Source organism: Rhinoraja longicauda, chromosome 11 (assembly GCF_053455715.1).
Source record: "Rhinoraja longicauda isolate Sanriku21f chromosome 11, sRhiLon1.1, whole genome shotgun sequence".
NCBI classification, from domain to species: Eukaryota; Metazoa; Chordata; class Chondrichthyes; order Rajiformes; family Arhynchobatidae; genus Rhinoraja; species Rhinoraja longicauda.
The window spans coordinates 36937281-36951456 of record NC_135963.1 but is presented as its reverse complement, the minus strand read 5'-3'; the positions used below and the strand labels follow the sequence as shown (position 1 = coordinate 36951456).

Genomic DNA, 14176 nt, shown 5'->3' with positions numbered 1-14176 from the left:
TCTTCCAACATCCGAAAGACTATGGATTGTAGATTAATTGACCTCTGCAAATTGTACCTGGTGTATCGGGAGTGTATGAGAAAGTGGGATAACATAGAACATGTGAATGCTTGATCAATTATCAGCATGAACTTGGTGGGCCAAAGGGACTGTTTACATGCTACCTTTTACAATTTGTCAATTTCAATCAATGTCGCAAAAAACTCATGTTTTCCAACATTCACCATAAAGCAAGGTATTTGTGAAATATTTGGTCAAATCCTTTGTATTTTTCTATTCTCTAAACATAATAGCAACAGTAAGTTATAAATATATGAAACAGTTAAAAATGTGTTACCTTATGCGGAACCGATATAATACGATTAAGTGTGAGAAAAACGCATGCTTAGATTTTTGTTTTTGTTCCTTGATTGATGTCGATAAATAATTACATTCCTACGACTCTTTAAAGATAGCACCAACTTAATTAGCACTTATTGTAAGAGATATGAAAAGTCACAAACAATTAAAACACAAAATAGCTTCTTAACTTTTTCATTGTTTTAATTAGTCCTTTTAAAAATATCAAATGTAAAACCTCATGCTTATCAGCGGAAATCAGGAACTGCCGTTGCAGTAATTGTTTGTGGGGACAGTGATGAGTCCTGTGAACTTCACAGTCAGAATAAAGCTAGAAATGCCAAAAAAATGTTGCAAAAAGCAGCACAACACCATACATACGTTCTCTTATGACTACTGATAAAAGAATATTAACATGAAACACGATCTATTTTCTCGCTACAAATATGTTTTTTCCTGATTTCCGGCATCTGCAGCATCTTATTTTTGGCAGACTTGCATCATTCACCTTTAACCAACAGCTAAAGGTTTTATTTCGTTTTGGGTATCTGTTTTTGTAGGAGCGAAAACCTAATACTTTATATCATGGGTGATCCAAATGTGAAATCAGAATTTAGTGACCACACCACCTCCCTCTTTTACTTTACATAACTTCCAGTTCTGTGGGTAACTAACTTCATTACTGTTTAGCATGCAATAACAGAAGTCTTCAATACTCAGAAAAGGCTGAATTTTATTTCCCCCCCAATTTAAAAGTTTTCAAAATTTATCACAGACGTAGGCACACATTAATCCCAGCAATTGTGTGAAAGATTGAGAATAGAGGGGAATTTTCCCCATCATGAGCTTTTATTACATATTAGACCAAGTGGACCCGTTGGGCCCAAACCTCTCCTGCATTGGTGCAGCACCCTCTCCTCTCTCCTCCCCCTCCTTCTCCCCTCCCCCCTCCCCCCTCCCCCCTCCCTCCTCCCCTCCCCTCCCCCCTCCCTCTCCCCTCCCTCCCCCCTCCCCCCTCCCTCTCCCCTCCCTCCCCCCTCCATCCCCTCCCCTCCCTCCTTCCACTCCCCCTCCCACCCACTCCATCCCCCTCAACCCCCCTTATCCTTCCTCCCCCCCTCCCTGCCTAGGAGATAGATTTAAACTTAAAAATGTGAATAACTTTAAATATATAACACCAATTTCAATGAAACTTCTTCCACTAACACTAAAGGGGTGACGGTGAGTAAGGTGGGCCTAAAATTGTCATGCTTTTGTGCACCGTTTTGGCTGTAGTTCAGGAACAAACAAACAAATAAATGAGTGTTTTAGTATATAGATTCACAGTTCAGAGTAACTGCAACTTACGATGTAGTTTGCAAACATCGACCATCAAATTACAACTTTTTCTGCTGTATCCACGATGCACTTGAGCCCCATGGTGCCCACCTTTCACAGAAGACTCCCACCTCTCCATGACCACCATGTACGCCCTCTCCAAGGACACACGGGCATGGACGTAAGCCCAGAAGAGGGGCATGCACCCGATTTGGGTAGAACTCTCAATTGCCTGGACCCGTGAACGGCCATTTTGATCAGGCTCAGCAGCAAACCAACAGGGAGATTACCCCCATCCACCCAACGCCCTCCGTACTGGGTGAGAGCAGAGGGTCATGGGGAACTGGCACGGAACTGGGGTTAAGACCAGTATAGATTAACTGTGATGGTATTGACTGGCGGGACGGGCTTGAGAGGCTTAGTGGCTGAATCAAAGAGTCATACAGTCACACATCTGTGTCATTCTGTCAGTGTGTCTCTGATTGTGTGTGTGGGACTGTCTGCCTGTGTGTGTGGAACTGTTTGTGTATGTTTGGGAGTGTGTGTGTGTGTTTATGTGTGTGTATGTGTGTGTATGTGTGTGTGTGTATGTGTGTGTGTGTGTGTGTGTGTGTGTGTGTGTGTGTGTGTGTGTGTGTGTGTGTGTGTGTGTGTGTGTGTGTGTGTGTGTGTGTGTGTGTGTGTGTGTGTGTGTGTGTGTGTGTGTGTGTGTGTGTGTGTGTGTGTTGATCTGTGGCTGTCTGTGTGTCTGTGTGTGTGGGATTTTCTGTGTGTGTCTATCTGCATGTATGTGTGTGTGTGCATGTGCGTGTATGTGTGTGCGTTTCTGTGGCTGTCTGTGTATGGGACTGCCTGTCCGTGTGTGTCTGTCTGTTTGTCTATCTGCATGTGTGGATCTGTGTGTGTGGGACGGCCTGTCTATCTGTCTGTCTGTCTGTGTGTGTGTTTGTCTGCTTGTGCATCCGTGTCTATCTGTCTGTCTGTCTGTGTGCATACACAAGCGCGAGCATACTGAAATCCCAAAGGACCTGAGAGTCACGTGGTTTGCCTACAATAAACATTGCTACAGAAGTCAGGAGCATTCAGCCTGCCACCTTGAACTCTGCACTTATGAAGGCAGTATGGTAGCTGAATCCCTTCCCTCTGATTAATGGGCCGGTGGCATGTCCTGTTGCATGGTTTAAGCCATTTACTTCACTCATTCTAATGTCTAGGTGCTCTTTTGTGTTGCTGCTTCCAAAAGCTAATTAACTGAACAAAGCTTTCAACAGAACATTCTTTCTGTCCTGCTGAGTTATTCCAACATTTTGGGTCTATCTTCATAGATGCCAGTAGCTCTAAATTAAAAGCAATGTCTGGTTTAAAAGTGCATCAAACTCATTCTAGCCGAGGACAGCAGTCTTGGAGATGACACACTGGCACAATTTTGACATCTGGTGACACACTCTGTTCTTAAAAAAATACTTTGCTCTTTGATTAGTTTTGTTTATTTCAGAGATCCAGAGCAGAACCAAGTCCTTGCCGACCATCAATCCCTGCACACTAACACTATCCTACACACACTAGGTAAAATTGTGAATTGTCCCAAGCCAATTAACCGACAAACCTGTACATATTTGGATTGAGGGAGGAAACCAGAGCAGGACACGGGGAGAACGTACAAACTCCTTACAGACAGCACCTGTAGTCAGGATTGATCCTGGGACTCTGGGACTATAAACCAACAACTCTACCGCTGCACCACAGTGCCAAGGGTATCAGAGGTTATGGGGAAAAGGCAGGAGAATGGAGCTGAGAGTGAAAGATGGATCAGCCATGAATGATTGGCAGAGTAGACTTGATGGGGTGAATGGCCTAATTCTGCTCCTATAATTGATCAACTTTTGAAGTTACTCCTACAAACCTTTACACAGATCTCCTTTCAGAAGGAAATGAACCCCGACAACCAAAAATAAGCCTTCAAAGTCATATCATGTGTTAGACTCAGCTTTGAAAAGTACCTTTTAACACTTGCACATGAGCATGCAAATGAATTTGAAGAGAGAACAAAAACGGTTCACTTCCCCCCGTCTGAAATGAGAGATTTGTAGTTCAAGATTCGCGCACACAAGGAAACATCCTCTCACCATTCACCTTGTCAAGAGCCCTCAAGATCTTACATGTTTCAATCAAGTCCCCTCTAAATTCTAGCAAGTCCAAACATAAACATTGAATTTGCCAATTTGTGGTAACCTCAAACAACTACCCCCCCCTTTCTCTCCCACAACCCCCTTTCAGCCCCTTCCCCTTACGTGTGCCCTGTCTGGATGCATCCATTTCTCCCCTTCCCCTCCATCAACATTCCTTCCATTAACTTCAACATTTGCACCTCTTCAATTCTTTTAACTAGGACTTTAGCTTTTGACCAACCATCTGCCAATCAAGACTCCCCTCACGTATATCAACCTATAACTCGCCAGGCTTTGTCCTGCCCTTCCTCTCTCCTCCAGCTTCCCCCACCCCATAATAATAATAATATAATAATAATAATATTCATTTATTGCCATTGCAACGAGTACAACGAAATTAAAAAAATAGCCAATCCTGACGGTGCGTACAAACATATATGCAATAAATGCAAAAACAAATAAATACATAAATACAATTAAATACAATTATATTAAGTACAAGATTTTTTAACGGTGTTGCCTAGTGCAAAGGTAGTGTTCAGTTCTCGTATGGCCCTGGGGTAAAAACTGTTCTTAAGTCTGTTTGTTCGGGATTTGATCGACCTGAAACGTCGACCAGAGGGCAGATGAACAAACAGACGGTGGCCGGGGTGGGATGGATCTTTTATTATTTTGCCTGCTCTACTGAGGCAGCGTAGGCTGAACAGGTGCTCCAGGGAGGGCAGTGAGCAGCCGATGATCTTCTGGGCCGTCGTGATGACCCTCTGAAGGGCCTTCCTGTCCTTTTCTGAGCAGCTGGCATACCATGTGGCTATACAGTATGCCAGCACACTCTCAATGGAGCAGCGATAGAAGGACAACATGAGCTTCTCCTGCAGGTTGGTTTTCCTGAGGATCCTCAGGAAGTGGAGTCTCTGCTGTGCCTTCTTTACTGTGGTGATGGTGTTGGTAGACCAGGTAAGATCCTCTGCGATGTGCGTACCCAGGAACCTGAAAGCTGGTACCCTTTCCACACAGACCCCATTGATGTAGAGTGGGTCGTAATCTCCACTGGTTTTTCTAAAGTCAATTATAAGTTCCTTTGTTTTGGAGGAGTTCAGGACCAGATTGTTCACTGAACACCATGCTGCCAGCCTTTGGATTTCATCCCTATAGGCTGTCTCATCTCCTTCTGAGATGAGTCCAACCACAGTCGTGTCATCCGCGAACTTGATGATGGTGTTGGTGGGATGGGTGGGGGCGCAGTCGTGAGTGTAGAGGGAGTAAAGGATGGGGCTCAACACACAGCCCTGTGGTGAGCCGGTGCTCAGTGTAATGGTGGAGGAGAGGTGAGGGCCTATTTTGACGGTCTGGGGGCGGTTGGTCAGGAAGTCCTTGATCCATTGGCAGATGGTTTGGGAAAATCCAAGGTCGGAAAGTTTGGTGACCAGTCTGCTCGGGATGACCGTGTTAAAGGCAGAGCTGAAGTCGAGGAAGAGCATCCTCACATAGCTCCCCTGGTGTTCAAGGTGGGTCAGTGCAGTGTGAAGAGCAGTGTCGATGGCATCCCCTGTAGACCTATTTGCTCTGTAGGCAAACTGGTGTGGGTCGAAGGTGGGTGGGAGGCTGGCTTTGATGTGCTGCAGGACCAGTCTCTCGAAGCATTTTGTGATGACCGGTGTGAGTGCTACCGGACGGTAGTCGTTAAGACCGCTGATGACAGACTTTTTCGGCAGTGGGATGATTATGGCGGACTTCAGGCAGGGAGGGATGGTGGATTTTAAAAGGGACAGGTTGAAGATTTTTGTGAAGACCTCAGATAATTGGTCTGCACATTCCCTCAGCACTCTGCCCGTCACACCATCGGGGCCTGCAGCTTTCCTGGGATTCACTGCTCTGAGCACGCGCTTAACATCATACTCCTGCACAGTGAAGGTGTTGCTGTCAGGTGCTGGAGAGGGTGTAATGTCTGCCACTGTAGCTTTCACCTCGAAACGAGCAAAGAAACAGTTAAGTTCCTCAGCCAGCGAGGCGTCGCCATCGGCAGTCGTGCGGTTGCTGGTCTTGTAGTTGGTGATGTGCTGGATGCCTTGCCATACCCGCCGTGGGTCATTGTTGGAAAAGTGGTCCTCAATCTTCCTCTTGTAGGACGCTTTGGCATCCTTGATGCCTCTCTTCAGGTTGGTTCTAGCAGCACTGTATAGAGCTCTATCACTAGACCTGAAGGCGGTGTTACGGTCCTTGAGGAGAGACCTGACATCCTTTGTCATCCAGGGTTTTTGATTGGGATACAACCGGATGCGTTTGTCGACGGTGACATTGTCAACACAGTTTTGGATGTAGCAAAGTACAGTTGATGTGTACTCCTCCAAGTCCTGATCCTCAAAAATATCCCAGTTGGTCCTTTCGAAGCAATCCTGCAGCTGCGAGGAAGCTCCTTCAGGCCATGTCTTAACAGTCTTTATGGTGACTGGAGCTTTCCTCCTGAGTGGGGTGTATGCTGGAGTTAGGAATATGGACAGGTGATCTGACTGCCCCAGGTGTGGTAGTGGTGCTGACCTGAAACCCTTCTTAATATTTGAGTAAACCTTGTCTAGTGTGTTTTTCCCCCTGGTAGCACATCTTATGTGTTGTTCAAGTTTCGGGAGAACTGACTTTAGGTCTGCATGGTTGAAGTCCCCGGCTATGATGTGGGCTGCTTCTGGATATGTGCTCTGTTGTGAGTTTATTGCACCGAGCAGGTAGCCTAAAGCTGTGCTAGCGTTAGCATTCGGTGGGATGTAGACTGCTGTTACTATAACCCCTGTAAATTCGCGAGGAAGGTAAAAAGGCCTGCATTTAACTGTTAGGGACTCCAGATCAGGAGAACAGTGGCTATCTATGATTTGGATGTTAGTCCGAAGTAGAGTCCTGACCCAAAACATCACCTGAAATGTCACCTATCCATGTTCTCCAGAGATATTGCCCGACCTGCTGAGTTAACTTTGTGCCTTTTTTTGTAAACCAACATCTGCAGTTCTTTGTATTTAGTCATTGTGTCTCATTCCAGGCGTTAACCTCGCAAATCTCCTCTGCGTTGTTATCAATGCTTTCCAATACATTCTCCCTTAAACAGGTAGATTAATACATCACAGTACTATTAAAATATCCCAAATATCCTCTCTACAATGACCTTTATAAATTAAGTGTGTTCAAGGTGAGGTAGCACAGGAAGGCAATGGAATAAAATGTTGTGAGTCAGCATCGACTCAATGGGCTAAATGGCCTCATTCCATCCTGAAAGTCAGAAATAAAGAGTGCAAAATTTTCTCCATAGCTTTTAAAGAAATTTCATACCAAAATTAGTGATTGTAGAAAAAGGAAACTGCAGATGCTAGTTTACAAATGATGACACAGAGTGCTGGAACACCTATTACTTCATTTCTGTCCTTTGTACATCCATTTGCCTGTCAAATAACCCTCCTCACCTGTGTGGCATTACTTGCCCGGCTTTATCTTACCCCTCCTCGCTTCCAGATTTCTTTTTCCCCCACCTACAATCAGCCCGAAACGCTATCTAACTTTATTCTCCTGAGATGCTGCCTGACCCGTTAAGTTATTCCAGCACTGGGTCTTCAAAATTAGTGCACGGTTTAGTTTAGTTTAGTTTATTGTCACGTGTACCAAGGCACAGTGAAAAGCTCTTGTTGCATGCTAGCCAGTCAGCAGAAAGACTATATATGATTACAATCAAATCGTCCACAGTGTACAGCTACAGGATAAAGGTAATAGCATTCAGTGCAAGATAAAGTCCAGTTAAGTCTGATTAAAGATAGTCCGAGATTCTCCAATGAGGTAGATGGTAGGTCAGGACCACTGTCTAGTTGTGGATAGGATGGTTCAATTGCCTGATAACAGCTGGGGAAAAAACTGTCACTGAGTCTGGAGGTGTGCGTTTTCAAACTGTTGTACCTCTTGCCTGCTGGGAGAGGGGAGAAGGAGTATCTGGGGTGAGACTGATCATTGATCAGCCTCACCAAGGCATCGTGTAAATGGATGTAGATACTTTGAGAGGCTGCAAGAAAAAAATTACAGCAGGACGGGCAGATACTCTGATGGGCAGACTTACATTTATACAGTGCCTGTTTCCCAAAGATCATTACAACCAATGTGATATGTGCTTTTGAAGTGAAGTCAACTTTGTAAAGAAGCCGGTAACCATTTCACACACAGCAAGGCAGCATAAACAAGGTGATAATGATTAGATGACATGCTTTAGCAGTGCTGGGAAGAACCAATCTGCCATTCATTAAAATAGTGCCATAGAGACAGAGAGGTACAGCACAGCAATAGATGATTTAAATTGGTCATATATTAATCCCATGTTATTCTCCCCACATTCTCAACAATACCCCCAAAATTTTATTACTTACAAAGCACAATTTGGAATGGTCAATTAAATTGCAAATCAACAAGTTGAGTTTGGAGATGCAGCATGGAAACAGCCCCTTTGGCCCACCAAGTCCATGCTGACCATCAATCACCTGTTCACACTAGTTGTGTGTTATCCCACTTTTGCATCCACTCCATAAACACCAGGGGAAATTGACCCCATGGCCAATTAGCCTACAAACCCACATGACCTTAGGATGTGGGCGGAAACCGGGGCACCTGGAGGAAACCCACTCAGTCACAGGGTGAACCTGCAAACTCCACACAGGCAGCACCTGAGGTCAGGACTGAACACGGGTCTCTGGCAATGCAAGACGGTGTGGCTCTACCAGCTGGGCTGCAGTGTAGCCCAATGGGGTCGCTCCTATCTACCCGAGAACATACAGGGATTTGGCACCATGTCTCATCCAGATCACAGAACAACTCAAGTCAGTGGAAACACACCCGAGGGAAATAGTAGAGAGCTCTGGGAAAAATAATAATCTAAGGTGAGCCATTTGTGACAAGTTACTCTACAACTGAACTGTCTTCTCAACCACTATAGCGCAGTCAAACGCTTCCATCTACCTCATTGGAGTCCTTTTTAAAGATCTCCAATAAGGTAGACGGGAGCTTTAGGCTGCGCAAAAACGGTTGAGAAGACAGTTCAGTTGTAGAGTTATACAGCGAAGAAATAGGCCTTTCAGCCCAACTTGTCCTATCCATGTACTTTATCGTACACTGAATAACGTACTCTTTATCCTGCATCTGTACACCATGGATGGCTTGATTGTAATCATGCATAGTCTTTTCATTGACTGGATAGCACACAAAAATGTTTTACACTGTACCTCAATGCACTTGACAATAATAAACTAAGGTAAATGTTGTTAGATTTGATCAAATTATTTTGAAAAGCATATTTGTTGCATTTAAAAAATATATATTTTAGATATTGGAAACTCCAGTCAGTGATGAAACACAGCAATTTGAAAGAAATGTCAGTGGTTTATGGGATAGATAATAACAGTGATAATTGTAAATTATTCCTAGTGTGGAGGATAGTGTTAATGTACAGGGTGAGCGGTGGGCTGAAGGACCTGTTTCAACACTGTATCTCTGAAGTCTAAAGACTATTCACCAAGATGAATAATTTTCTACTTGTGCCACATTAACAGAGAGTGAATTTGATGTAAGAATATTTTAAAAGGCCACTTGGTGAATGACGAGAATTAATTTCCTCGTTTCATGTACCCCTTCCCTCACTTGCTGTCTGCATCTGATATTTTATAGGCAGCATGGTCATTTCCGACAATTCCCTGCTCGCTTATTGTGGAAGTGTTTAGACTTTCCAATAACAAACATGTGCTTTTTTAATGTGTTGACAGCTCATTTTACCAAACCTGTGTCAGTCAGGTCAATGTGTAGGAAGAAACAGCAGATGCAGGTTTATACCAAAGATAGACACAAAATGCTGGACTAACTCAGCGGGTCAGACAATACCTCTGAAGAAAAGGAATACTTGATGTTTCGGGTCAGAACCCTTCTTCAGACCGGTCTGAGCAGCTTACAACCCGATGGTATGAACATTGATTTCCCTGATTTCAAGTAACTTCTGCATTCCCCCCCTTCCCCCCCCCCCCCCCCCACTCCCACCATCCTCCACCAGTTTTACTGTTTGCATCCTTTTATCCCTTTAGTTAGCATGTCCTTCTTAGCCAGCAATGGGCCATTATGAACTCCACCCTTCCTGAGGGTATATGTCGCCAGCCCTGATTTGTTCTGGCCTTTTCTCGCCTCCAGTTTCCTCCCCCACTTCTATCTTTCAGTCTGAAGAAGGGTTCTGATCCAAAACGTTCCCCATTCCTTTTCTCCATAGATGCTGCCTGACTGCTGAGTTACTACAGCGATTGTGTCTATCTCCACTCAAGTCAATATCTTGAGGTCCATGGGGTTTTCTCCGTGCTCCTGTGTAATCCAGACAAGTCCTCAGACACATTGGCCTGACACAGCCTTACTATAGCAACATCAAGCAGTTTTTGTTTTAAACAGAACAGTCTCTCACGGACCTTTAGACAGATCCCTTCACTTTATCACTCTTGATTCGGTCTGTAGTTTTACTTGGTTCTGCTGATCTGAACAAGACAGGAGAATATATGGACATGAAATTCTCATCAAGTCTACAGTGTCCAAAATCTTTCAGCTGGAAATGAAGACAGCAAACATCATATCAGTTGGTAGAATGGCAAGGCAAAGGAAGGAGTAACAAAAAAGTGTTTCGAAAAAAAAATCTAACAAAATGGTGTCATATTTGTGGAAATTTATGTTCTCTACTGATCGGACATGAATCTAATTAAGTTTAAATAGTTGGAGTTTAATAATTTTTAACCACGGTATGCGAATGATAAACAAATCCTCCTCATCCTCACCTTAAATTTTGCTGCTCTTGTTAATTAATTCATGTAATCGATATAGGTGTGTGCATCCTGGTGACGCATCAATCCAATTTCTCGGAGAAGCTGAGGTAATTATGAACTTCAGGCATGTATTAGTCTAATCTATGGGATATGACCTTTCGTTTATTTGAAGCTCTCACATTATATGTTTTCTACTGAACCGTACTTACTGATTACAGCACAAAACTGTCAGAAGCTGGCAGCTTTAAAATAAATGCGAGACGAGCTGCAGAAAGCCATTCCCACTTAATCAGTTCTGAATTTCAATTTTGGGCTGTCACATTTACCACTGCAGCTTTCGTGCAGAGATTCAAAGACACAAATTTTAAACGTAAAGTTAATGATCTTGATGTAAAACGCTGACCTGTGCACATGGATATGGACGATTGTGAGCACTTTTGGGAACAAAACTGAACGTTCTCCCACTACCCAATCAATAGCATGAGCTAGAGGGAGAAGTTGAGTAGGCGAAACTCTAATCCTTGGAGTGCAGGATTAGATTGGGTGATCTTGTTGAAGTGTACAAAATCATGAGAGGAATAGATCGGGTAGACACAGAGTCTCTTGCCCAGAGAAAGGGCATTGAGAACAAGAGGACATAGGTTTAAGGTGAGGAGGAAAAGATTTAATAGGAACCCAAGGGGTAACTTTTTCCACACAAAGGGTGGTGGGTGGATGGAACGATCATATGGTGCAGTCACAAGGGTGTCAGCAAGAAAGATTGGACCAAATTGCTCCAAAGATTTGGTGAAGTGGTTGTGAGCTGTGATGTTCAATTTATCCCCTAAGCTGAACATAAATAGCAAAAGCCATTTAAACAACCAATTCTGCATAACCGGCTTTATTCTTCACTTCAGTGCTGAGAGTAGCATTGTTTTATTCTGGCAGAGAGCTTTATGGGCACACATCTCAGTTAGAATACTTGATGGGAGCAATTGTTGTCTAAGCAGGTTTATGTAAATGTTGGCCAGTTTTCACTTTGCTTCAGAGAGCTTGTTAAGCATTTCAATAGCATAGAAACATAGAACTGCAGATGCTTGCTAATGCACAAAAGGACAAAAAGGGCTGGAGAACTCCACAAGTCAGGCAGCACATCTGGAGAACATGGATAGATATCACTTCGGAAGAGTCTCTGGAGAATATGAATAGGTGACATTTCGGACTGAGACCTTTCTTCGGGTCTCGACCCAAAACATCACTATCCATATTCTCCGGTGATGCTGCCTGACCAGCTGAGTTACTCCAGCACTTTGTGTCCTTTTCTACATCTGTTATTAGTGGCTTGTGTGGATGGACCCCAAAGCTATTCCTCTTCCCTCTCGTTCCCATCTTCTCGTCATTTAGATTTATTGTTATGATGCTGAAGTCAGCTATATAGGTCAGCCACTAAAGGTTCCATCAGCCCAATTGTACAGCTCCCAACACAGTTGGGTATTGCTCCTCTCCATTTCTATTGGGATGCAGTGGCACATGGAAAGGTCGTGCACCTCCTGACCACTTTCCAATATGCCGCTTAGTTTCAAGGGCCCCTTTCTAGTCCCTTCCTCTTTAGCAGTGGCAACAAATCTAGTATAACCCGGACCAGAAACAAAGTCCTGATCAAGGTGCTAAGTTGAGCTGCTCCCTGGGTTTCACAGGGCTCAAAAATCATGAGTGGATTGATGCAGGATTCTGTAAGGACATGGGCAATTTAGCCACTTCTTGATGAAATGACAAGACAAGTCCTTCTCTGTTTGTGACCGTGTATGGTCAAACAATGGCTCCAATCAGCATATACTGATTTTGATACAATTTTTAGGGAGATATCTTTCAGATAATCTTCCTCTTTCAAAGGCCCATACAGTTACAAACTTTGATCTTAATTTGGAAACAGTCCCAATCTAATGCAAGAAAAGCATTTAGAAAATAATCGAATCCACCTTTATTGTGCCCATTGTGGATGCCATGATAAATTCCTACACTCAACTCTCCTACACTCATAATTTGGCCACACTTTAATCCATCAGCATTCCTTAACTATTTCTTGCTCAAACCTACACTACTTCCTGTATCATCTAATTGAGTCATCAACTACTTACTGTATCATCTAATTGAGTCATCAACAAATTTGGTTACTTATTTCTTCATGTCAGATCCTAAAAACACGTAAACCAGACAAAAACCCTCTGGGCATATTCCAGAGCGTGACAATGACAATATCTTGCAAATTGGAGCTCATTTCCTTTACCCATTATATCAGACACCAACCTCCCAACAAATTATTTTGTGGCAATCAAAAGTGAAAACAAATAACTTCAACCAAAATTCAAATTTGTCAAGTGTTGAACATTTATCGATGTTAATCAATTTGGAAGATATTTTACAATACACTGTAATTGACAAGATTGCCATTTAATGCAAATCCTGAACTTTCCTTGAAATTGTGGCGAGGAATCATTGTGATTACTTGCTTGGCCACTTTAGAGATTAGCTTTCGAGTCATTAGTCATAAAGCACAGAAACAGGCCCAACTCGTTCATGCTGACCAAGAATCCTATCTACGTTAGTTTTATTTGGCTGCATTTAATCTATATGCCTCTATATCTTTCTATCCATGTAAATATTGTTATTGTACCTGCCTCAAACACTTGACCTGGTAGCTTGTTCCTTATACTTTCCACCGTTTCTGTGAACAAGCTGCCTTTCAAGTTGCGAGCAATTCTTTCCTATCTCACCTATACCATCTAGTTCTTGATTCTCCAATCCCGGAAAAAGACTGTGTGCATTCAGCCTATCTGAGATCCACATGATTTTGTATTCTCCTATGTAAGGTCAAACTTCAGTTCCCAAATCTCCAAGAAATAAAGTCCCAGTTTGCCCAACCTCTCCCTATAGCTCAGGCCCTTGAGTCCTGGCAACATCCTTGTAGATTTTCTCTGCCCACTTTCCAGCTGAACAACATCTTCCTGAAAACAGGTCGATCAAAAGTGAACCCAATACTCAAAGTGTGGCCACACCAGTGTCTTTTACAACTGCAACATAATACTCCAACTTCTATACTCAATGCCCTTACTGATGAAGGCCAAAACACCAAAAGTCTTCTTCACCACCCTGTCCATATGTAACACCACCTTTTAGGGAACTATTGATTGATACTTAATTGGTACAGTGAAATTCTTTGTTTTGCAGAGCACACAAATATGCAAAGAGTATGTAAAGGGCATCAATAAAGTTACAAAAGTATTCAATAGGGTCCCACTTCCCTCATGTACTTTTAATTTCTCAAAGATGTCTTGGTTCTACAGCATTCCCCAAACCCCTACCATTCACTATGAAAGTCCTAACCTTGTTTGACCTACTAAATGCAACATCTCACATCTGAATAACATCTCACATCTGAATAACATACGTTTGCCATTCCTTGGCCCACTTCTTATCATCTCCTTCTTATTGCTAAGTTCCACCCATAAAGCCAAGATGGATGGTCCCTCATTAATTTTATCTTGAACGACAGCTGTGATGTCGTCC

At 43.2% G+C, this 14176-nt stretch overlaps 1 protein-coding gene across 2 annotated transcripts in view; it reads right to left on the bottom strand.

The window, feature by feature from the left end:
• The window catches only part of astn1 (astrotactin 1), a 1605092-nt gene that overhangs the window by 570463 nt on the left and 1020453 nt on the right, over positions 1–14176 (bottom strand). The window lies entirely within an intron of this gene.